The 27,073-nt window shown below is 39.4% G+C and overlaps 1 pseudogene across 1 annotated transcript; it reads left to right on the top strand.

The window, feature by feature from the left end:
* The first annotated feature begins 1,553 nt into the window (after positions 1-1,553).
* LOC145524695 (T-cell receptor gamma chain C region DFL12-like) lies at positions 1,554-19,329 on the top strand (annotated as a pseudogene). The gene is made up of 7 exons (XR_014067765.1): positions 1,554-1,970; positions 2,108-2,413; positions 7,692-7,754; positions 11,202-11,530; positions 14,330-14,386; positions 15,194-15,241; positions 19,188-19,329. The product of XR_014067765.1 is annotated as a T-cell receptor gamma chain C region DFL12-like (transcript).
* Positions 19,330-27,073: the final 7,744 nt, after the last annotated feature.

Here is a 27,073-nt window from a genome sequence, read left to right on the forward strand (position 1 = left end):
ACCTCTAAGGAAAACGTTTATAAAAATCTACATTATGAAAGGTATGGTTATAGACTAATCACAACCATATTCTATAGATTTTACTTTGAAACTACTCTCGGTGGTACAGACAATGCAGTGTGAATAGCACTGCAAAGTCCTCAAAAACTGCAGTATTTGGACCTGCCCTTCAAGAGCATGTAGGAACTTACATTCCATAACTAGGTCAATTCTTGGCTAACAGAAAAACTCAGCACTTGCCATAGTATTTAAAAATACTACCTAGAGTCCATAACCTAATATTCAAAATGTGCAGGATACAATCCCCAATTACTCAACTTTCAGGGGACTCAGAAAACCTCAGCATCTTAATATGGAAAGGTAAATCAACAGATGCCAATCCTGAGATATTGCAAAGTTGGATTAACAGAGAAATTAAAGTTGTTACGGTGACCATGGGAGGAAATGGAAAGAGAGGTAGAGACAGAGAAGTAAAATCCCTAAGAGTTATAAATGGAGAAATAGAAAAGGAAAGATAGGTGTTAGAGACAGACAAGTAGAGAGAGAGAAAGTGACAGAAATAGAGATGAGGTAGGAAATTGTAAAACAGAGGCGAGATAAAGAGAAAGAGGGAAAGGGAAGAAGTCAGATCTGGAAAAAAACAGACAGAGAAGGAGCCATGGTGGAGTTGCAATAGGAAAGGGAAAAGCCCTGTGGACAAAGAGGTGGACCGACAGAGGGGTGTGAAGAGCGGTGCAATGGGAGAGAAGAGAAACAGAACAGTAGAGAGAAAAAGAGCAAGTCAAGAGATAGAGCTGGAAAGCAGTCAGGAAATTAGGGGCCACATACTGGTAATTATATATATATACATACCACAGCAACTTTATTCATCCATTGATAGGTACCTAACTTGTTTCTAAGTCTTGGCTGTTATAAACAACGAACATAGGTATTTAGATATATTTTAGTGTTTTTGTTTTCTAAGGATAAACACTCAGAAGTAGAATTGCAGGATCATGTGGTAGTTCCACTTTTAACTTATGGAGGAAGCTCCATACTGGTTTCCATAGTGACTACACTGGTTTACATTCCCACCAACAGTGCACAAGGGTTCTCTTTTCTCCACATGTTCAACACTTGTTATTTCCAGCCTTGTTAATAATAGCCATTCTGACAGGGATGAGGTGATACCTCATTGATTCTTTGAGTTGCATTTCCCTGAATTTAAAATAAATGAAAACTGGTTTTTTTTAGTTTCAGTTTGTTCAAAATACTGCGAAGCTCCTTTTTTTAAAAAATGAAATCTGGAAACTCTATATGAGGCAGCCTTTTACTTGAGAAGGAACATAAATCCTCCATCAAATTGATTTATAAGACATGCACACAAGCACACATCCATTTACTTTTAAGGAGAGTCAAATGTAGACCAACATAACTGATCTTAATTTCTTATAACAAGGCAGATTCAATCCTTATTAGGTTTGCTAGTTGTTGCATCAGAGTTTGCTTACAGGTGTAAAAGGAATGATAGTTCAGGGAAAGAATATAAAGACATTGAATCACCGGATAAGACCGTGGCATCTACATTAACACTGAAACACTGAACTGATGGGAACTTAGCCCAGTTCAGCTCTGCTCACTCCACTAGGCCACAGGCAAGCTTTGTCCGCGTTTCTCTGCCTGCCCCTCCATCTGATCCCTCTGCTTGCAGTTTTGAGCTCTCAGAGCTCAGGCTTCCCTTCTCCTGCGGGGGAGGTAGCTGCTCTCAGCCTGCCACAGGGGGCTCTCCAGAGGGCATTGATTCAGAGAGGCGGGGCTCCTCCCCAAGTCTCAACCAGCCCCCACCCCCTCTGGGCTCAGCCTGGTTGGTGGTCTTTAAGAGAGATATTCGCTGACTGACCTGCCTGTCACTTATCCTGGGAACCCAGTCTAGCTCACTGTCCCAGGCATGATGCGGGGCCCAGCTCTGCTTCTGGTTTTCCTGGCTCCTGGTAAGTGTGTTGCCTGAATGTTGGGGGGATTGTTCTGTGTTTTGTGCCAATGGTGTACGTGTGTTGCGGGCGGGTGGTCATACTAAGAAATGATCTTTCCTCCTCCTCATTATTTTTTGTTGCTTTTCCAATTTCAGTCACGCAGGTATCTTCCAACACAGAAGGGGAGAAGATGTCAATCACTAAGGCGACTGGGTCTGGGTCATCTGTTGAAATCATTTGTAATCTTATTACCCAAACCCTCAAATATATCCACTGGTACAAGTACCAGGAGGGCACAGCTCCCCAACGCCTTCTTTACTACGACATCTCCTACTCAAAGGTCGTGTTGGAGTCAGGAGTCAGTGAAGGGAAGTACCACGTTTATAAAGAGAAGAGCTATACTTTTGCAATCTCAAACCTGCAAGAAAGTGATTCTGGAATGTACTACTGTGCTGCCTGGGAGAAGCACGTTGGTTGAGGCTTCCTTTACACTGCACTGGAAATTTTGCTTGTCACGGCCAAGCACAGCCATGGTATACAGTATAGACCAGCCCTTGCCTCACTTACTACCCCCAATTCTCTTTACTCTGAAGGAAGAGAAATCCTGAGTTCAATGCCCATTCCGCAACATTTATATTCAATTGCTACTCACCTCTCCTCCCAGAAAACACATTTTTTTCTAAAAATAGGTCCCCACTTTTAGGCCTCAGGCAAGCAGCTGCCAGGCAACATATTCTTTTAGCTCCCCTAGGAGCTAGGGAAGTCTATTTCACCTTCTCTTTAGGACAGACAGGGCACCTAGGATTGATCTGTTCCCGGAGATATTTAGGAGAATAGAATGAAATGATTAGCTATACTGAATCATTTATCCAGTCATTATCCAGAGCAGATGGCAGGGAATGAAGCACCTTCATTATTCAGGATTATGAAGAATGAGAAAAGATGGAATGAAAACTTGGACTTTCTGAACCTCAAGCTGGTATCTGATTTATATTTTGAACAAACTGATATTTTCCTTACATCACCAACCAGGGAAAGTGTAGGAAAAATGTGATTTCTGTAGTTGGGCTAACTGTTGTATTCTACTTACAACTTCTGTTCAACCCACAGCCAGAACCGTTCTGTTTTAAACAAGCAAAGCCAGAGATTCTTTCTACCCCTCCTCCTTCTTTGATATGACCAAATCCCAAACTGGAATGAGACTTACCAGATTATATTTTTCTCAATAATTCATCTGAAAAAAAAATTTGGGTCAACAACCAGACAATGAGTGGTATCTATTTCAACTGAAAGGTCAATTAAGAAAGGGGTGAGGCTTTCTTATTGGGTTAGGTTTAAGAACATAAATTAATACTGAAGTACAGAAATGCCAGATTCGTATGTATATGTTTCTTTTGCACTGGATCCTTCAAATTTCTATCAGAACAGTGTTTCTTAAACTGTGGTCCATGGACCACCTGCATCAGAAATATCTGGATTTGAGTAAAAGTGCACGTTCTGGGTGGCATTCAACACCATGAACACAAATCTTGGACTGACAGCTGGAAATGCAGCTTCAATAAGCTCCATGTGAAAGTGAAAGTTGCTCAGTCGTGTCTGACTCTTTGAGACCCCATGGACTATACAGTCCATGGAATTCTCCAGGTCAGAATATTGGAGTGGGTAGCCTTTCCCTTCTCCAAGGGATCTTCTCAACCCAGGGATCCAATCCAGGTCTCCCGCATTGTAGGTGGATTCTTAAACTCCATAGCTGATTCTTATTCAAGTTGATGTATAAGAACTGCTGTGCTAGCAGTAACAGATAAAGTGACATGTCTCCCTCTGAAATGGGCTGATTCCCAGCCTGACACAGGAAAGCATTCTAGAATATTGCTCATGGGCTTGTCCCCAACCCCAAATCCCTCCTGTTCTGTTGCACCTTGGATGCTCTCCCTGGTCACCACACTTCTCTGTGAGAATCCCACAACCACAAGTCAAGGTTTCAGGTCCTTCTCACTTCTGTGACTGCAGAGAAGAAGGGATTGGATAATAAAGGGACCAATTTGAACTTGCTTCTCTGGACCAGGGACCATGTATTTTAACTATTTTACAACTTCAGAAAACCTGAAGCAAAAATTTACTGTCATGTATATTTTTCCAGTGTTGTTTAGGTTCTGTTCTGCATATTTATTTCTTTGATTTGCTTTGAATTCAAATTTTGGGTATGGGAGTAATGTAGATAAGCAGAGAATATTTTATACAAAATTTTTTTCTGACATCTGAGTTCGAAGAATTTTTTATGAGAAAAAAATAGGCATAACAACTCTATCTAGTCAAAGAAGAGTATCAGGATGAAACACAAAGACATGCCCCTTAGTTATCACTTTTGGTGCTGCACCACTCCATTTCACCATGCTGGGAAGGACAGAAATATTCTCCATAGGTGGCAGGAAAAGAGAGTAGAGGACTTCCAGCTCAGTCATGGGCACTGAATTGATAGGTTGGTTTGACCACTTTCTTTGCTGGAATTCTTCGCTGAAATTCTTTTGGACACACTCCCGATCTCACTGGTAACAGCCTGAGAGCAGCTCAGAGATGGAAAATCCTTTGCGATAAAAACTTGAGTATTAGGGTGTATGATGTGACTAAGAGGTCATTGTGCCTGAGCTGGGAGAGGACAAGTTCATGGAGGAAGTGGCCACAACGTTGGAAAAATTCAAAAGTGAATTAAGGATTTTTGGAAGCAGCTGTACAGAGTGTTAATTGACTTTCTGTGTGCAGTTCAAAAACTGTGTTGAAGCATGTCCCTTTCCACCTATGACCCCCCCTTTTTTCTAATATGTGTAGGTACCCACATAAGACATACAGCAACCTTGTTCAATGTTATCAGCTTCAGTCTCTCCATTAATTAAAAGGATGTAATAAGTGTTCCCATGTTGTAGGATTGCTGGAAGATTTATTGGATCAATACATATAGAGAACTTAGACCTGTGCCTGTCACACACTAATAACCATTAGTGCTTGTTGTTGTTATATGTGGCCTCAGCCCTGAGTAAAGAGGGTATTAGTGAGACAGACAGGAGTCCTCCACGATGAGCTTCCTTCCCAGGAGCCACTTGGAGCCCAGACAGTTGAAAGACAAAACCACAGCCTTGGCTGAGATAGGCCCATTACTCTCTGCTTCCTCTCTGCTGCCAAAAGCATTCAGCAAGGGCTGAGCCCCAAGGAGGTGCCAGAAGTCTTAGTGGAGCTAGAAGATTTAAATTAATATGTAGCTGAATAAGAAAGGGCTTCCCTGGTAGATCAGCTGGTAAAGAATCTACTTGCAATGTGGGAGACTTGGGTTAGATCCTTGGGTTGGGAAGATCCCCCAAAGAAGGAAAAGGCTACCCACTGCAGTATTCTGGTCTGGAGAAGCCCATGGACTACAGTCCATGGGGGTCACAAAAAGTCGGACACAACTGAACGACTTTCACTTCACTAAATAAGAAAATGAGAGGGTCTACTTTTGTCACACTTGGCATGGTTGAACCAGTAAGAGGGGTCAGTAAAACAGCTTCTGTAATCATTTTCTATACTGAAAGAATAGGTCTTTGGAGAAGAGCATCCCAAAATTTCAAACTTCCTGTACCTCCTTGGCTCCCTCTTTACCCTGGTTTGCTGTGAGGTGATTGAAATCTTCCTGAAGGACTTGGATAGGATGGTTCCCTACAACCTTGACCGTGAAGCTCCACCACACAGAGTGTGTATTGGGATGTTAAAACATCTTTTTCTTCACTTTCAGCATTGTTAACAATTTGAATTTTCCCATGTGAATACCTTAGAAATTCTGACAAACATGTTAATATTTATTGTACCAGCCCTTCTGTCCATCCTCACTGTCACTACAGTAACCTGGGTCCTCAGATGCCTCTCAGTGGTTTATGACGACCATCTCTGAAACATGTCTGCGTCCCTGGGATTGCTCCCCTGACCAACTTACCTTCCTGCACTTTATCTTCCTAGTAACCAATAGTTCAAGTCTAGTTTTAAAATAAACCATCATTTCTCCAAAATTTAAACATGCTTTTGTAGTAGTTTTATTTCAGTATATACTTGGAGTATTGGCTGGAAGATCTTTGTTTCATTTATGTCTCAATATTCTTATACCATTATCAAATTATTTGCAATAGCAGATGAGGTCTGCTATGCCAAATGCCTATTCATTATTATTCTAAAGAAATAATTTTTTAATTATTTCATATTTATATAACTTAACTAGCTTATTCTCCAACACTTATACCATAGAACAAAAACAAAATATTTTCTTAATTCTGATTGGAATTATAGTCACTTCATATACGTGAATTTAGGAAAGATTAGCATCTTTATGATTTTGAGTTTTTCTTTCACAACTGTGATATGTCTTTCATTTATTCAGGTTTAATTTTAGTGCCCTTTACTAAAATCTGATACTCTTTCTTCTTATAGTTCTTGTATTTCCTTAAAAGTTAATAAATAAATGATTACATAAACGATTTTATAACTCCGTACTTATATTTTGCATTTTATTATTCAAAACTTTTATAAATTTTGAAACATATACAACCCCTAAAGCGCCTGACAATTCAGCTCATGATCTTAGAATAAGGAAAAACAGATCACAAAGTATCAGAGAGGTACCGAGTAGGTATCATTCAAATCTGCATAGGTGCAAAGAGTATTTGACAACTGAAAGCACTAACAACTTAATTTTTAATTGCAAAAAAAATGTTTTACACAAAATATTCACCCAGGTCTCTCTTCTTCTTCTGTTATGTCGAGGGATGTGAGCTGCTGTGAATGAGCAGTTGCCCATCATGTCCTCTTCTTTCTTTCACCCTCAGGGCAGAAGCGATGACTGCTCCCCGGACTAAAGATGGGGCCAGGTGGATCTAGCGAGGACATGGGAGTAGTCCGCGCCTATCCTCTCTCGGGCCTGGCAGATGGTCAGCTCATCTGTGCTCAAAGGAGCTCTCAGCTGCTTCTGGCAACTTCTTTTTCCCATGATCTAGGATGAATGGTTTAAGGTTACACAACAGCCTCCAAGAGACTACTTTCAACATATCAGAGAAATGGATATTACTTTCAAGTTTTAGTTTCAATATAGAATTTATTTTTCAAAGGAGAAAGAATTCTGCAAATTTCTTTCTTTATCCTAGGAAAAACAAGTTATCACAGGACTTATTTTCTTACCTTGTGTTGGCATGATAAAGAATCTTGTTGCACAATAAATGGAGAACTTTGCTCACATTTCACAATACACTTGTGATGGTATTTGCATTTTCAATTACTGAAGAGATTCCTCCTCTCAGAAATACATTCCCAAATTGCTAACAGACTGGCCCTGGTCATTGTAAGGACAGAAGAGACTTTATCTGATGCATTTTCTGAGCAGTTTCAACAGAGTTGAACATCTGGAAATTTAAAAAAAAGTTTTAATTCTTTGAATCCTTTTCCTGGAAATGTAGAAAAGTAGGTGACTAACCAGTTGGTGCCAAACTTGTCTTTTTCTCTTTTTATTTCTTTCATCTATTATCAGCATTTTCAATGATTTCTCCTCCAAGGAAAACAAACATTTGGGTCCATTTAGGTGAGGAAAACTTGTAAAACAACAAATGCTGTAAAACCTATGTTCAAGGACTTCCAAAACAATCCAGAAGACGAAATTGCCAGGACAAACTGCTGTCACTGCCTGAAGCTTAGGAGAAGGCTGAGATTTTTGTAGGAGCTTTAATCAGTGTGACAGTTCAGGAAAGAAGAAAATATTTGGAAAAGTGATTGAGCTCATAGTAGTTCCCCCTTGTAAGTAACTTTTTTTCTAGTTTTACCTTGGTTATAAAAGACTGACAGATTTTTTTTTAAAAATTAATATTCCTTTTATCTGACTGTCACATTCTTGGCCTCAACATAAGAATAGCAATTCTGTAGCTACTGGTCATTGTGTAGGGAAACTAAATTACTTTGCAACTAATTTATTCTCTGCTTAGATGTAGACTGAAATTGTCCTTTTAAAATACACACACACACACACACACACACACACACTAGACTAAAATTAGGTAGAAAAACATTTTTCTTTATTGTTTCATCTATGTTTCAATATTCTTACACCTTTAATATACTATATAATTATGTTGGTAAAAGTTATTGGTTCAAGTTTCTTTTCTTATAGACAGTATATTAACTGACAAATACTTTTCTTAATTATTTGTCTTCTAGAGTTTGAATAAAGCACAGTGCTCCTATCTCACAATAATCTTTAAAACCTATATTATTGGTTTTCATCTCATCCCTAAAATCAGTGCATAAAAATTCCTACAGCAAATGACTAAAGATATTGATAAATTCCACTTAACTTCTTGGAGAGAGCCTGAGATCAGTTGAAATTCCTGCAGTCACATATCTGGTTACATTGCCTGGATATGGACCAGTTTCATGGAATTTGTGAGCTCAATGAGCCATCTCATCTCCAAAGTCCATGAAAAGGGTCTGCATGGTTGGGCATCCTCATTTGCTTATTCTCTCAGCATATATTTATTGAGGACATTTTCTGTGCTGGATGTTGAGATAAAAGGGTAAACAAGACACAGATAGAACAAGTCCTAATGCTCAAACAGCTTCTATTCCAGGAAAGCATTCTAGATTCTGGCTTGGTTGGGACCCATGTTCTATGGTGTGTAGCTCAGAGGCAGGAGTTCTTGAACTGACTAGCTTGTTTCTCTTCCTAATTGGAGTAATAATTATTATGTTTGATGGAAGCATTTGATGAAACCTTCCTAAACCATCCTGTTAAGCATTTTAATATTAGCTACTATTTTCTGAGGTCCAGACACCATGATAAGTAGTTTCAGTGCCTTATCTCTTTCTTCAACAGGAATCTTCTTATTCCCACTTTGTTGGTAAGGAAATAGATTTAGAGAAGTTCTGGTACTTGCTTAAAATTATATGACAGGTTACATTGCAAAGTTTATGATCCAATAGAGACTTGTCTATTCTAAAGTGCATGGTCTGGACAATTAAGTCATGTGAGAAATATTTAAGTCATATTTTTAAATTCTGAGTATTAACTGTTCCTAACAGTAGGAACCACTGTTTTCCAATTAGCTCATAAGTTGTTTTACTACTCATGTGTGAAAACAATGCGTCTACTTCTAATCATGGCACTAAAATGACTTCTCTTCCCCCTAAAAAGTTTACAGAAGTCATATTGAATATAGACTTAATAAATATGCAAAATAGGATTCTTAGCGTATCTCAACAGAATGACACCGTTGCATTGAATTTTCTTTCTGTTTTGGCATCATATTTGTCAGAAATATTGAAGAAATGGAGCATTTGTACTAAACTTCATTGTACTGAATTTCATATCCCACGGCTGCTTTCAATCATGATGGAAGTGGAAAACACCCAGCCAAATACTGCAGAAAATACCAAACTCAATAAAAACCTCTTTTGAGTAAGATATGATATTCATTCAATGCCCTAGAAAATATCAGTCAATTTTCAAGTCAAAAGGAGCAGTCTTTCAGCAATGAATAGCTTACAAGCTCATCATTCAGAATTCAAAGTCTGTTACCTATGGTCTGTCATATCGAGTGAAATAAGTCAAAAAGAGAAAAACAAGTATTGTATATTAATGCATATATATGAAATCCAGAAAAGCGGTACAGATGAACCTATTTGTAGGGCGGGAATAGAGACACAGATGTAGAGGACCAACTTGTGGACCCATGGGGATGGGGAGGGTTGGACATATATCCACTACCCATGGGGATTGAAAGAGTACCATGGACATATATTCACTACCATGTGTAAAATAGATGGCTAGTGGAAAGCTGCTGTATAACACAGGTTGCTCAGCTTGGAGCTTTGTGATGACATAGGTGTGTGGGATGAGGGATGGGAAGGAGGTTCAAGAGGAAGAGGATATATTTATACATGGGGCTTCCTGGGTGGTCCTAGTGGTAAAGAACACACCTGCCAATGCAGGAAGGTGGTTTTGATCCCTGGGTTGGGAAGATCCCCTGGATGAGGTCATGGCAACTCACTCCAGTATTCTTGCCTGGAGAAACCCATGAATAGAGGAGCCTGGCAGGCTACTGTTCATGGATTCCCAGAGTCAGACATGACTGAAGCGACTTAGCATGCAGGCACATAGCTACTATGTTGCACAGCAAAAATGAACACAATATTGTAAAACAATTATACTGCAAAAAAAAGTCCATAACAACTCATGTGGTATCCTAAATGAGGATTGGATTCCGCAATGAAGCTACTTTGGAATCATTTTAGATGCTTACACCTCAACACACACAAATCACAAAAATACGTGGAAAACATATTGAACATACATTTATTAAATGCTCAAGTATATTATTCCTATAAATATTCCTCATTGATAAGTAGAGACACATTAACTCTGCATCACACTCTCAGCAAAGAACTGACTTTATACATGAAAGCTTTCGAAAAGAGATTTAAAACATTCAGGCAAAATGGTGAGAAAAGGTGAAACCCTACTCCCAATTGATGTGAGACAGAAACAGATGTAAGCCAAGCAGCCCAGGCCGAGAAGGGACAGTTCTTCAATTCTTGACATATTCATACTGTATGTCGTTTGCTGGGAGTCACCTCTCCCTACCGTGATGTGTCATGGTAGCAGGGCCAATTTCTCTCTACATTTCTGTAAGTATTGAAACTGTGTGGACACAATTTTAAAACAGGCACAATTCTTTTTTAATTCTGTATATTTTGTATCTTTATTGAAGAATTAGGATTTGCAAACATATTATCTGATTCCTCCTGCCATATTGGAGTTAGAACTTACTAAATTATCAACCCCCAGGGCAGAAAAGGAAACAAGCTATTAATGCACAAACTATTATTTTATTTAAACTGCTAGTTTCTGAAATCTATTTAAGAAGACCTAAGATAAAAAACTTATGGCACCCCACTCCAGTCCTCTTGCCTGGAGAATCCCATGGACGGAGGAGCCTGGTGGGCTACAGTCCATGGGGTCGCCAAGAGTCGGACACAACTGAGCGACTTCACTTTCCCTTTTCCCTTTCATGCATTAGAGAAGGAAATGGCAACCTACTCCAGTATTCTTGCCTGGAGAATCCCAGGGACGGCGGAGCCTGGTGGGCTGCCATCTATGGGGTCGCACAGAGTCGGACACGACTGAAGCGACTTAGCAGCAGCAGCAGCAGCAGCAACTCTTTTTAATGACTACTTTATTTTCCCCTACAGATAGAGACCTTGATGTAGACATGTCCTTCAAGCCCACTCTGTTTCTTCCTTCAACTACTGAAATCAACCGCAATAATGCTGGAACATACCTTTGTCTTCTGGAGAATTTTCCCCTCATGTTATTAAGGTTTATTGGAGAGAAAAGAATGGCAACAGAGTTCTGCCATCCCAACAGGGAAATACCAGGAAGACCACTGACACATACTTGAAGTTCAGCTGGTTGACCCTGACTGAAAAATGCATGGAGAACGCACACATACGAATCGTTAAACACGAGAAAAATAAAACAGGAAAAGATCAGGAGATCTTTTTTCCTTCAGTTAATCAAGGTATGTGTATGTACCGAATGTAGTCTCCCAGCACATTTTTTTCAAAGGGAATACCCTTTATCTTCTGTCCGTTAGTGAAAAACAAATATAAATCTTTTTTTTAAATGTTGAGCTATTTCCTTACAGAATGGAAAAAGTAGAGTTTGAAGCTTAAGAGATAAATGTGCTTAACTATTACCCATCTTGATTTCATCAGCCAAAATATTAAGTTTATAATGATACCTTTTAGGATTGCTATATGGTTTAAACAAAACAATGTATATGGAAGCACCTATAGTGTTCATATTATACTTGTTCAGTCTGTCAGTCATGTCTGACTCTTTGCAACACCATGGACTGCAGCTTGCCAGCATAGCATACAAAGAGAAATTCCACTGTTGTTGATCTTACGTGATCGGGAAGTAAGAATAATTATGTCTTATATGCTGCTGCTGCTGCTAAGGCGCTTCAGTCATGTCCGACTCTGTGACCCCATAGACGGCAGCCCACCAGGCTCCGCCGTCCCTGGGATTCTCTGACAAGAACACTGTAGTGGGTTGCCATTTCCTTCTCCAATGCATGAAAGTGAAAAGTAAAAGTGAAGTCGCTCAGTCGTGTCCAACTCCTAGTGACCCCATAGACTGCAGCCTACCAGGCTCCTCAGTCCATGGGGTTTTCCAGGCAAGAATCCTGGAGTGGGTTGCCATTGCCTTCTCTGATGTCTTATATGAATATTCTGCTTATCAAGCAAAGTCACCTCATTTCAATCTTGCTTACTCAAACTATAATCCAGAAATGAATATTATTGACAAAATGGTGTTTGTATGAGAGAGTCAGATTGCAGCTCAATAGGAAGTGGAATAATTCGACTACTGTCCTTTTATTATGGTCCACGGTCTTACGTTTTCAAGATTTGTGTTTCATATACCACCATAAGGTAAAATTTTGTAAACAAAAATGGGGTGAGGCTAAAGTGTAGAGACTTACATTCTATATAATGAATGTATTTCTTGCTAATGGAAAATTCCTCCCACAACTCTCACTGCAGCCCTAGCACACACCAGGCCTAAAGGGATGTGTGGATGAACACACCGGGGTGGATTACTCTTTTAGGAGAATGCCCTACAGCAATGAGTATCTGGCCTTTCTGTAATCACTCAAAAGTTCTGAATCACTTTAAATCCTTCATATGAACACAACTGCTCAAAGGTCCCAGAGGGCCCATAAGAAGGAATCAGTTTGGACTTTTCCCTCTGGCTAAAAACCCTTTTTAAACAGTGGGAAACATGCCCAAAATAGAATAAAATGTACAGAGACTTTTGCACTGAGCCATCCATACTTCTGAAGTAAGTTTCTCTGACCCTTAGTTTGTCCAGTGATCAAATTAGGTTCAAACACTTGCTTTGAACATTTTGTCCTGGGACTGCAATGAAGAGTAAATGAAGTAATGACAGTGGAAATGCTTGCTTTCAAAAATGTAACACAGGTGTATTTATTCATATATTCATTGTGGGTTTTTTGTATCTTTTATAAGACTCTTTAAGATTATAAAGTAGCCCTGAATCTTTTCTTCTGTGGCTAAGAAATAAAGGGGAAGCAAACAGACAAAGTGCTGGTTTAATATAACTACGGACTTAATCGTCCTTAGATTTTAAGTTTTCTAGTGATCAGAAAAAAATAAGAATTCAAGTAACTTTCATGGTGATGATTATCATAAAGGAGAGAAGTTTTGGGTTATAATGTGTTACACTTGGCACTTAATTGATCAGACAAATGTTTCCCACAGGCTACTCATGGCAACCAAGTTAATGAGGGCATTTCAGTTAACTTCATTCTGCAGCAAATTTCTAAGGAGGAACCCAGTTGACTATTGTGACTCTGTTTTCCTCTATCCAACGAACCATTACCTATACAAAAACTGTTTTACTTATATGTATGCCTTTTTAAAATTGCAAATAAATACAATTCTTGCCTCAGGTTTTCAATTGTCAGGGGGTTATAAATGTGATTCGACCTATTTTCCTGTCCTTTAAAAAGTTCCACTGAAATGCAGAGCCCCCAGATAAAATTGTCATTGTTAAGAATACTTGAGATATATAGAAGAGAAAGTTTTTGTGTCCACAGTGGTGGAATACTGTTTTCTTTCTATAGATTAATTTTTTGCATTTCTATGTTATTTTTACAAAGTACCTTCCATATGTTTTGTCTCATTTAATCCCCCACCATGATCCTTGGAATGCTGGCTCTGCCATCACTGGTATGACTCTCAGCAAGTAACCCTCTAATTCTTATTCCTGTTTTGTATCATGAAATCTTCCAAACTACAGTTCACTCCAGTGTCACTGGGACAAGATATTGCATGTGAAGTATTTAAATTAGTGCCAGGCACAGTAATAATCACTCAATGACTATTAGACTCTCAATATTGTTTTCTTTATTCCCACCCACACCACATCTGTAGAATCTTGTGCAAGAGTAGCTGATAATGGGAATATGAGTGATATAGAAAAGTGTGGGCTGGTTGTTTATTTTTCCCAGGTTGGAAATTTGCTTGAGCCATACTCCTTCAAACATGAGGTTCTATGTTAGTTTCTGGGATCAGATGAGCTCATTTTGATGCTGAATTGATCTACTGAATTGCATAGAATCAGACCAACTATTCCTGGATTATGGGGCTCCTATTTTTAATGAATGTTTCTTTGTCAGCAGAGTAAATACTTATATGTGTGTGTGTTACAATAACACATGTATAAACACATATGCACACTATCAAATAACAGGCATGAAAAGTTGATTAATAACTGTTCTCATTTCTTGTAGTTGTCACTTCAATTGTCATTACTGCTGAACTTCCAAATGATGGTTTGATGGATGAAAGTGGTAAGTTTTTGTATATGTTTGCCTGTAAGTCAGGCTTCTGTCATTTTTCCCTTCTGATTATTTTCCCTTTTGAAGTTTTCCTGGCTTAAAAGGCAACCCACCCCAGTATTCTTGCCTGAAAAATTCCATGGACAGAGGAGCCTGGCGGGCTACAGTCCATGGGGCCTCAAAGAGTCGGACAGGACTGAGCAACTGAACAAAGTAAAAAAGACCAATTACTTGAAATTGTGGGGTTCATCGTTGTCAAACTTTTAATGATTCCTTTTTAGTCAGGAGAATATATATATGTGTGTGTGTGTGTGTGTGTGTGTGTGTACAAATATATGCACACAGACACACATATATATGTACAGACATATGGATAGACTAAAATAATAGGCAAGGTTGACTGATAATATTTGATTTCATTTCTTCTAGAAGGCACTGATATTTATTCTACAAAAGCTGTTCAACACAGGAAAATGGTAAGTTTTTGAATATATCTGCATTCATTTCATCCTCTAGCTTTTCCCCCTCCTAATCAAATTATCTTTTTAACTTCCCTGGTCTATAGTGGGAAAGACCAATTATTTGTGGATTTGTGGGGCTGATATTTTTAATCAGTATCTCTCCTGACTCTTTATTGGCGAAGTGTATATATATATATATACATACATACACATATATATAATTTTTTAAATACATAGATTATACATGATAAAATATGTAGATTATGAGTGTGTATATAGACACACACACATTCATATCACAGTGTCAAAAACTAGATATAAACAATAAACTAATACTTACTCTCCTTTCTTCTAGAAGTCACTGATGTTCATTCTACAAAAGCATGTCTGAATGATGAAAACAGTAAGTTTTGTCTATGTTTGCCTTTATGTCAGGCTACAGCACATTTTTTTTTTCCTCTGGATAAACTTGAGTTTTAAACTTTCTTGGTTTAAGGTAGAAAAATCAGACTGTTTGGATTTGCAGAAATAGACTGAGTGAAATTTTAATTCAATATACTATCATTTCCTAGGACCCATCTTAATACAGTAAATTCTGGTTTTGGTGTGAGTGGACTGTAAATTAGAGGGTATAGTGATAGGCCCTGAATTATCTAAACAATGGGCTTCATTCATTAGTGTGGCTTTGTTTCTTTTTTAAAATTATTTTTAAATTTTTCTCTTTCTTTTTAATTTTTTAAATTATGAAAGTACAATAACACATTAACAGGAGACTTGGAAAATACAGAACAAAGTTACATATAGTTCCACTATATATTACAGTTATTTTTTAAGTAGATAAATTAAGATTTTAGTTGGAATTTCGATATCAAACTCTGAAAAATTAATAGAATGAATATACAGAAAAGTAGGAGGCTATAGTAGATATGAAAATCACTGTGAACCAACTCAACATAATTAAGATTTATATAATTTTCAAACAGCAGCAGGATACAAATTCTATTTAAGTTCCCCTAGACTATAAACCAGGAGATAAAAAACTGCAACATATCTGAGGACATAAAGCAAGGTGCAAAAATTTCATAGTTTTGTACTAAAATCATACAGAGTCTGTTCTCTTATCACTGTGGAATTATGTTATAAATCAATATCAAAAGATATTTGAAAATAGCCCACATATTTTCTAGTGCATACTAAGTTGTGTTCAACTCTTTGTGACCCTGTGGACTCACCAGGTTCTTTTGTCCATGGGCTTTTCCAGGCAAGAACACTGGAGTGGGTTGCCATGCCCTTTGCCAGGGTATTTTCCTGACCCAGTGATTGAATCGCATCTCTTTTGTCTTCTGCATTGGCAGGTGGATTCTTTACCACTAGCACCACTTGGGAAGCCTCATTTTCAAGGGCAACATGAAGTTTACCAAGAGAGATCTTTGGTTAAGCCATTGAATGCCTTAATAAAGTTGAAAGACTAAGAAAACATAGAAAGTGATTGTAGAGAAAGTGAAAGAAAGAAAGTGAAATCACTCAGTCACGTCCGACTCTTTGTGACCCATGGACCGTAGCCCACCAGGCTCCTCCATCCATGGAATTTTCTAGACAAGAATATTGGAGTGGGTTGCCATTTCCTTCTCCAGGGGATCTTCCTGATCCAGGGATTGAACCGGGGTCTCCCGCATTGTGGGCAGACATTTTTACCACCTGAGCCACCAGAGAAGAAAGCATTTAAATGAGAAATTAATATCAAAATGAGAGATTAATATCCAAGATACTTTTAAAACCTCATGGGTTTGGAAATTAAATGTTTACTTTTAAATTATGAATGTATCTAAGAAAAGTGTGACTCTGCTTCTAATGACAGGGGAGACCTGATTTCTCTTTGCTTCTAGATATTTTTTTATCTGTATTCAATGCTAGTAGCTAATACATGAAATCTGACACTAATTGAAAGCTTCTTATACACCAGGAGTTGTGCTGTCTCTTGCTTGAGTGTATTTTCTGCTTATTCCTTATTAAGCTCCCAGGAGGTGGTATAATATTTCCCCTGTCCCCACTTTACTGATGGGAGCAAGATGTTAAAATTAAGCCCCTTGAACGAAGCCATACAGCTAGATCTAGGGACTCATCCCAGGCCATCTGAATCAATGGTTTACACACTTACTCAATTCTCTGTTCCTCCTCTAGGATATAGATATAGAGCAAGTATCCCAAAGCCCAGGCCCTGAGACAGGATGGCCCGTGGGCAAGGGTGTAAGCGCACAGGCTTCTGGGTATCACAGCCTGAAATTTAAACACCAGTTCTTTTCTTTATTAGCTATATGAAAAATGGGTAAATCCCTTACGTTTTCTGAGCAATATGTTCCTTTTTGCTAATAGGGAACAGATTCCTTGGGGATTCTCAATCCCTTTGCCAGATCCCCAGGTTGGGAAGTCTGATGTGGGGCCTAGAACCTTTGCAACAGTGTGAGAACTTCTTTGATATTATTGTTCTCCAGTTTGTGGGTCACCTACCCAGTGGGTATGGGATTTGATTTTAACGTGATTGCACCCCTCCTACCATCTCATTGCAGCATCTCCTTTGTCCTTGGACCTGGAGTATGTTTTTTTGTGCATTCCAACATCCTTCTCTCTGTGGTTGTTCAGCAGTTAGTTGTGATTTTTGTGTTATTTCAGGAGAAGACAAATGCATGTCCTTCTTCTCTGTCATTTTGGGATAGTCAGTTCATTGGAAAAGTCCCTGACGCTGGGAAAGATTGAGGGCAGGAGGAGAAGGGGGTGACAGAGGAAGAGATGGTTGGATAGCATCACCAACTCAACGACATGAGTTTGAGCAAACTCCAAGAAACAGTGAAGGACAGGGCATGAGTTTGAGCAAACTCCAAGAAACAGTGAAGGACAGGGAAGCCTGGCATGCTGCGGTCCATGGGGTTGCAAAGAGTCGGTCATGACTTAGCACCTGAACAACAGTAGGGAACAATCACACCAAGTTATTAGAGAGATAAAATCACATATGTGGAAAGTCTTCCATAAGGTATCTATTTAGCTAGCACAGAATCAGAACTTGTTGGTGGCCCTTTCTCCCTACATGAAGGTTCTTAGTGAATTTAGATGCTCAGGCTCTGGTCCTGCTGACCCCTCCTCCATTCCCAGTATCAGGGGGCCTGGAACTCAGCTAACACCTGACCTGACCAAGGGCAGTGAGTTACGAGCGCTTCACCTCCTGAGATCCTTTCCATACCAAATGCTAGTGATTCTGGAGTTCTGACTCTATTGAAATAAAGTATGGAAAAGGAGGATTTCCACAGGAAGAAACTCAGCCTTATAGTTAATTGAGTAGACAAGTCAGGTCCATCATCATTGCGGTTAATTAGTTTTTGACATTATATATTTCTTGCAAAACTTCAAAGAAGAGTAAGTGCAATTTTCCTATAACATGACAGCTGTGATGTTATACACTGAAGAAAAACAGGTGAGTGAGGCTTGAGCCCCTAAAGTTTCAGGGACCTGGGACCAAGACTGATCCAATATTTACAGTATCCTCTTTACTAAAAGCCCCTGCCCACATGACTATGAACTCCACCTGATTTCCATGGTTTGTATTCTTCTTAGGAATCTCATTGATGCACAATATGTAATGGCTCAGATGCCAAATCATCAATTTAACTTCATATTTATACTTAACTCTGATGTCAGGGGTATTTATTGCACATGGAGATGCAGGATTACAGAGCAGCCAAGACTGTGTTTTTCAACGTCATGTTGCTGCAATTGAAATGTGGTTTCTGGTACTTTTTAAATGCAAGGCATCTGGCAAATTATTTCTCTATGTGTTCAGTTTACTGGTAAAACGGGATTGAAACTAATAACCTCATTGGTTATTTTAATTTATTAAATAAGCTACTTTAATAAGTAAATTTATTTACTTAAATAAGAGTAGGATTTTGCATATGAAGCTCACAGAATAGGTGTTTGACATTGAATTAGTGGTTAATGAATATGACCTATTATTATCACTCAGAGATGTTGTGGGGTCAAAAACAGGCTAAATGCTATTTATCAAAAATACTTTTTTCTATTGAACTCATTCATTAAAAACACAACCTTGCTTTTTAATATTTTGGGAGGATCTAGTGAATTTAGCTGAGGTTGTTGATTGACTTGAATTGTCAAGTGGGTTCTGCGTTGTCCTGGTGCTGACAGTGCTCATGGTGGTTGTACTTGTTTTCCTTAGGGTTTGATGGTGCAGGGGGGTCACTTCATTGTAGGTCACTAGAAATAAATAGTTGTGACCACTGCTTCCATTAATATATCCTAGTCTCTCAAAAGAACACTTGAAACTGAACTTCTCCTAGATACACAGCAGCTACATCTCGTGAACACCTCTGCCTATTACACCTACCTCCTCCTCCTCCTCACGAGTGTGATCTACTTTGTCATTATCACCTTCTCTGTGTGTTTAGAACAGGCATCTGCTGTGATGGGAAAAGCTCGTGATGGAGGGGACCTCAAAAGGGTCAACTTTCCTTCATCATCTATCCCTAAAATTCTCTACTTTCTTGCTGGCTTTGGGTTGTCTCAGTTCATAGGTGTATTTATCTATTATGTCATTTTTAGGTAACAATTTTTCAAGCCATTGGGCAAACAGAGAGTTTGACTCTGTAACAAGGAATTCTGCCGTTGCTCGGGGCAGGGCCCAGGGCTGGCCCTGGGAGTCTCTCCCACTACGGCCTCCACAACCTCATCAGCTCCTCTCACCCCCAAATCCACAGGCCTCCTGAGCACAGACAGCAGGCAGCTCCCTGTCTCCACCCTCAGCGCATCCACCCAGATCATGACCCTGACCCTCCCTGCCCCACACCCTGGAGCCTCCAGCTTTGCTGCTTGAACTCTGAACTTTAATTTTCATAATAGGCATAAAATTTAAATATATAGCAAACGTCCATTTTTGTCTGTGTGTACTTTAATTTCATGACATCTAATCAAGATAAGAAATAGCATGACAACTGAGCTATCAAATTCAGCGTGGTTGTAATAATGGTGAATACCATGTTTCTATGTTTAAATGATTATGATCTTTCTTTGGGGCACTGGTTCCAAGAGGAGCCACAGCTAAAGGAAGGTGCCCATCTGGTGACTTCTCTTTCAAAGTCACCAGATGCAGACTCATTGGTTTTGGACATTCGTATGGTGATACTGTGACACCCAGCATACTTTGCACTGTATGCGCTCAGATTGTACTAGAGTCTCACAAACACTGCCTCCTGATCCTCACATTAACCCCATGAGCACTCCTCCAGCAGCAGAGGAGCATCAGGTGGAGGGTAAAGCATGCAGACTATGACCTTCAAAGGCCTGCTTTTGAACCCTGGGCCTGTATTAGGATCCGTGTGATCTCAGCAGCAATTTGAACTCTCTGTGCCATCATTTCCTCATCTGTGTAATGTACTGTAGAATCAGTAGGTTCCACACAAACACGGAACCACTAAGAATCATCTGTAATTTCAATTCCTTCACACACAGGTTAGATGTGGATAAAACAGGGATTCAGTTACTATCTTTCACCAGGTAATTTCATTAATCCTCTAAGAGCCCTTGAAGGAAGGTACAGTTATAGTCCACAGTTTAAAGATGGAAGAGGTGGAGTTATCTGCTCACTACAACCATTTTGTAAGTAATAATTATTTAGAGCCGGGTTTCTCTGATCTCTGTGCCTGTATTTTGTTACCTCATATCTCTAATTAATTCATAAGAAGGAGGTCCCAGACAGGCTAGGAAATACCCAAGGTTAAACACAGAGCAGTGGCAGAGTCCACATGGGCCAGGTCTGCCTGACTTAAATCCTGAAGCTTTTTTCAGTGCATCAGTGGCACTCTTATTATAACTGTAAATAAATGATTACATTGATAAATAAATAAATAATACATGCCTACATGCTCAGTTGCTAAGTCATGTTCAACTCTTTGCAACCACATGGCCTGTAACCTGCCAGGCTCCTCTGTCCATGAGATTCTCCAGGCAAGAATACTGGAGTGGGTTGCCATTTCCTTCTCCAAGGGGTCTTCCTGACCCAGGGATCAAACCCACGTCTCCTGCATTGGCAGGCGGACTCTTAACCACTGAACCACCAGGGAGGCTGAAGTAATACATAGATAATAATAGTAAATAGATAAATAAATAAAAAGTAATCAATCATATAAGGAAAAAAAGTTACCAGGGTCAGAGTTCATCACAGCCCAGATATCAGACTTTTAAAATCTCTTTCAATATTAAATAACTCTAATGTACATCCAGGTTGAGGTATCAAGTGACTGAAACAGTTCCATCATTGCCAGCTTAGATCTCAGGCAGCGAGGAGCCATCACAAAACTCATTACCCAAGTGTACAATGTGCTTTACTCTGAAAGTGACTTACTATCCACTTATCAATTTCACAAGGAAACAAAATGTACGTACTAAATTTATGTGCCTGGATGTTCATTCATTGTAGTACCATTTACTGCAGCCCCTAGTGAACCATAATCCACAGTAAGAAACTGAAAATAAATGATGTCATGTGACAGACTACTTTGCATCTTTTAAAAATGTAGGTTATTTTTAGAAATGGAACATCAATCAGGAAGTGTCATTGAAAAAATAATCTGCATTATGAAAGTGAAAGTCACTCAGTCGTGTCTGACTCTTTGTGACCCCATTGATTATACAGTCCATGGAATTCTCCAGGCCAGAATACCGGAGTGGGTAGCCTTTCCCTTCTCCAGTGGATCATCCCAATCGAGGAATTGAACTGGGCTCTCCTGCGTTGTAGGCGGATTCTTTACCAACTGAGCTGTCAGGGAAGCCAATCTTCATTATAGTATCCTTCAAAAATTTTGGATAATATCTTTGCATGGATCTAAAATCAATCAAAACGCTAAAAATACCACAAGCAACCTTGCTTGAACCATTGTATTTACCTTTCTTCCTCTTTAATGTTATGCTTTTGTTTTCTCTGCATCTTTTATAGCAAATATGAGTGTACATATAAATATATATGCATGTACATATATTCTAACTTCCCTCTTTATACTCAGAGGTAGTATACAGCATATATTGTTTTGAACTTCTCTGTACTTACACAACCTAGAGATCTTTTTCTGCAAATGTACAGAGATGCTTGAATAGCTAGGTTAATGTACAATAATTTATAAAATAATTTCCCCTCATAATACACTATTATCTTACACATTTTTCTATTATTTTTAAAATGCTGAAATCATAATAGTGTTTTATACCATTAAGACTGTGTGTATTTGTCATTTTGATGGGAAAAAAGTGAAAGTGAAAGTTCAGTGGTAAAGAATCCACCTGCCAATGCAGGAGACTCAAGTTCAATCCCTGGATAGGGAGGAGAAGGATGTGGCAGCCCACTCCAGTATTCTTGCCTGGGAAATCCCATGGTCAGAGGAGTCTGGTGGACTACAGTCCATGGGGTCGCAAAGAGTCAGCCATGACTTAGTGAGCAACTTTCACTTCACCTTTTTTTTTTCCCAGTCACATAGTAGGTGAATGTCAGGAGATTGTTGTGAAATGTAGGATTTTGCCAATTGGACAAGTGAAAATAGATAAATAGATAAAATAGAAAATAGATAAAACCTACTCAACTCCTTGTTGTTTAGTCGCTGAGTTGGGTCTGACACTTTTGGGACCCCACAGACTGTAGCCCGCCAGGCTCCTCTGTCCATGGAATTATCCTGGCAAAAATATTGGAGCGGGTTGCTATTTCCTTCTCCGGGGGATCTTTCCAACCCAAGGATCGAACCTGGGGTCTCCTGCATTGGCAGATGGATTCTTTATGGCTAAGCCACTTGGGAAGTCCAGATCAACTCCTTGGTTCTAACGAATTTGATCAGACCTCTTTAGACAAAATATGTGTGGCCCTGGTCTTAGAGATTTGGAGCTATTTCTTCACTGTGAAAAAACAGTGTATTTAAGTGTAGAAGGCAAGAAAGGGAAACGTGCAAATCACTGAAAGTTTTATGCAGCTGATGTCACAGTCAGGGCCCTGCTGGGCATGTCTCCTATGGTTTCCAACTTCTCAGCAACCTCCTGCCCCAACTTGCCCTGGACTGCCCTGGCCTGGGAGGGGCAGAGAGGGGAGGGCAGTGGGGCTAGGGGCGACAGTCTGCGTGGCAGCAGGAGGCGGTTGATGTGCTGATGTGTCGGGTTTCATTTTCTCAGGCTTCTTTGTTCACCTGCTCTGTTGAATGTGGTTGATTCATGGAAAATGCTCAAACTGGCCTCTACTGGTTGGGACTGTGCAAGGGATAGGTGGGGTGTCACAAGGAAATGAGAACAGTTAAACCATAGCCAACTTTGCTCACTTTTAAAGGGTCACAGCTAATGGAAGAAAAGATCCTTCTGCAAGCACATGTGATTGTTTTCAAACATAGACTGTGTGACCTGAATTCCTGATTATATCTTTGTATAGTTCCTCTGACGAGCTCCTATGTGAGTTGGAAATTTTATACTCAGAATGTTCATATCTGCATCTTTGTCTATGTTCATGACCCTGAAGAAAGGAGCAGACAGGACTCCTTGTAGCACTTAAATCATTCCTGACTTTCCACCAGCCACCTAGGATCTTCCATAATCTGTGACTTTCTGAGGCTGCTACTTCTTGGTTTCATTTTTCTCTGTGTAGACCAGGTGACACAAGACCCGATCTTTGAACCAAGCTTCATGGACGTCTGTGACATGATTTGTTCCTCACAAGAACAGAGATTTGGAGGCATGATCTCACCTGTGCAATTGAGTCTGTCATATACTAAGTCATATAAGTTCTCTAAAAGGGAAAAAATGATTTCATAGTCAATCTGAGCAAGGCCTACTAGGGGCACTAACATCAGATGACAATGTGACAGGTGAATAGCAGAGGGCTGCTCAGACCCATGAGCATGAAGAGCAGGTGTCCCACCTCCTCCCCACCCAGCAGGCTCAGGATGGGGGTCAATGTCCTGGATTCCATCTGTCCAGTCCCGGAGGGAAGCAGGACTCCACTGCTGAGGTCAGGGTTGCAGCTCTCACATTCTGACCTCAGGACACATTCAAGTCACATCCTTCATTCCTCTTGGTCTCTGCTCTGAGAGTCAACATCTAGGGGGCCTTGCCCTCCTAGGAGGACTGGCTGCATCTAACTGGTGCAGCCAGTGTGTTGGGGTGGAGTCCCTTCTCAGGTTAAAGCCACACCCTGCTGTCCAGCTCAGGCCCCATCTGTGGTCATGCTGTAGACACGAGTCCACTCCTGACACAGGATAAATCATTGTGATGACACTACTGAATTCTCGAGGTTTTAGTCCAAGGCCAGACCCAGGTGCTCCCTGCTACCACGTTCTCCATGTAAGGAGCTCTCCCTGCTTAGGCCCCAGCCTCCCAGGGAGCCTCCATCTACGCTTCTGTCCTGTGGTCCATTCTTAGACCAAGCGTGGATGGAGTTGATTAGATCCACATAAATGACCAGTTTCTGCCCAAGCCAGACCATTTCCTTCATGCCGTTGGATTTTACTTGAATGACGGTACATAATGAAAGAAAACTGACAGACACGCCGCCTTCCCATGAAGCATTGCATTGAATATTTCTGTTTTACAAAAGAAACTCACAACATAATTGAGTTTATTTGAATTCAAACTAGCTAAACTCAAGGGAAGTGATTTCATAGAGTGGGTTCAAAATAAGAGTACTCAGGCTATTTTAGGGGCTATATCTGTAAGAAAGCTATTATTTCATGATACATAATACAAAATGTCTGGTACTTTTTATATGTATTCACAATCCATCGTGTCTTCTTGTTGTGATTCCAGTACTTCAGGCCAAATACATAATGCAAAATAAGAAAGCAAAACTAATCATTTTGATATGTTCAGTATTATTACTTTTTACAATAGTACAAATAGTGCATGTGCATGAGCTAAAAACCAGAAAAGAAATGTAAGGTGTTGAAAAACAAGAAGAAATCTGAGACATGAAATAAGAGTTACCTTCTGCAAATCAAAACAGAAAGAGATTTTGCTTACAAAGGAATGCTACTCCAATTCATTAAGAGTTTTTTTGATCAGGAACATAACACAAGACTTTTCTCCAACTTTTCATTAAGAGATCACTTAGTCTCATTGTGTTAGACTTGACATTATCTTACCAGCCACAGTCAGGTGTATATATGTGTGGATATGATACCAAGTCTATGAATCAATAAATTCTTTACTAGCCATTCACTAACATCAGCAATGGGTGTCCTCATTTCAGCTTTCAAAAAGGAGACACCATCTTCAGTTTTTTCCCTTCTGGTGACTTTCAATTATGTTTTTTTTTAATTAATTTATTTTTTATTGAAGGATAATTGCTTTACAGAATTTTGCTATTTTCTGTCAAACCTCAACATGAATCAGCCATAGATATACATATATCCCCTCCCTTTTGTAACTCCCTCAATTATGGTTTTTTTCAGGCTGAAAAAGAACACAAAAAAAGTTTGAGATGCAACCTAAAAAGCAAAAAGCTACATTTTATTCTGTATTTTTATAGCAGTGTATGTATCAAACATGAGCCATGAGATAGACACTGAAAAGACCAGGGATGAGGTCACCCAAGAATTTACTTTAAAGAATTTTACAAAAGGATCATACTCTTCACATGCCTACATTTTTGCCTTATGTCTGAACACTGTTGTGGAAAAGAGAGGCCGAAGTGTGTTGGGGACCATGCATTCAGGGCAAGGCTTCTGTTTGCTGCAACCAGCTGCTTCTGCTGGCTCGCTTGCCCCTATGCCTGCTGCCCAGATACTCCATTCAGTCCACTACTTTTCTCTCTTTTTAAAAAAATATTTTAAAAATAAAATTGACATAAATTATCACATTGTTCTCAGTTATACAGCATAGAAATTTGATATTTGTATATATTGAAATGGTCTCCACACTAAGTCAGTATCCCTCACTATATATAGTTATAGATTTTTTTTTCTTATAAGATGAAATTGTAAGATCTACTTTTTCCCTTTTTGGCTAAATATTTAAGCAGAGTTACTGCTTTTATAATTGACTGTATGTTTATATGCTCATATTTGTGACATTGAAATATTTCCTTTGATGTTTGGAAGGGACTGAACAATATTATCTGATCTGGACACACATGGATTCTGTCTTCTGTAGCTGGAACACATCTGTCATTTCAGAAGCTCCAGAACACTCCAGTAGAGCTCTCTAAATCCACCACATAATTAGGACACAAAATGGTAATTCTCTCTCTCTCTATATATATATATATATACACACCACATATATATATACATATATACCATGCCTAGTTTATCTGTCCATCTGGTTTTGGGCATTTAGGTTGTTTTGTGTCTTGGTTGTTATAAACAATGAACATAGAGGTGCTGGTATCTCTTAGTGTTTTTGTCTTCTATGGGTAAACACTCAGAAGTGAAACTGCTGGATAATTGGTAGTTCCATTTCTAACTTATGGAGGAAGCTCCATACTGTTTTCCATAGTGACTACACCAGTTTACATTTCCACCAACAGTACACAAGCCTTCTCTTTTCTCCACATCTTTAACACTTGTTATTTCCAGCCTTGTTGATATTAGCCATACTGACAGGAGTGAGGTGAAATCTCATTGTTGTTTAGATTTGCATTTCCCTGAATTTCAGATAAACAAAATATTATTTTTAGTTTAAGTTTGTTCCAAATACTGCAAAGTTCCTTGCTTTATTTATTTTTGTGTTTTGAGAAATCTGGACACCCAGTGTGAGGTGGCTTTTTACTTGGGGATGAACATACACTCTCTATCAAAATGATTCGTAACGCAGACACACACACACACATCCCTTTACTATTAAGGAGACTCAAATGCAGGCCAACATTATAATCTTAATTTTAATAAAGCAGGTTCAGTTCTTATTGGATTCGCTGTTTGCTGTCTCAAAGTTTGCTTACAGGTATAGAAGGAAAGGTAGATCGGGGGAAGAATATAGACGTTTCATCACCGGACAAGACCATGGCAGCAGCATTAACACTGAAAGACTGAACTGCAGGGAACTTAGCGGGATTCAGGTCTGCTCACTCCACTAGGCCACAGGCAAGCTTTGTCCATGTTTCTCTGTCCACCCTCCATCTGATCCCTCTGCTTGCAGTTCTGAGCTCTTGGAGCTCAGGCTTCTCTTCTCCTGTGGGGGAGGTGGCTGCTCCCAGCCTGCCACAGGG

Source organism: Giraffa tippelskirchi, chromosome 10 (genome assembly GCF_054371585.1).
Source record: "Giraffa tippelskirchi isolate mGirTip1 chromosome 10, T2T-mGirTip1v1.2.pri, whole genome shotgun sequence".
Lineage (NCBI taxonomy): Eukaryota > Metazoa > Chordata > Mammalia > Artiodactyla > Giraffidae > Giraffa > Giraffa tippelskirchi.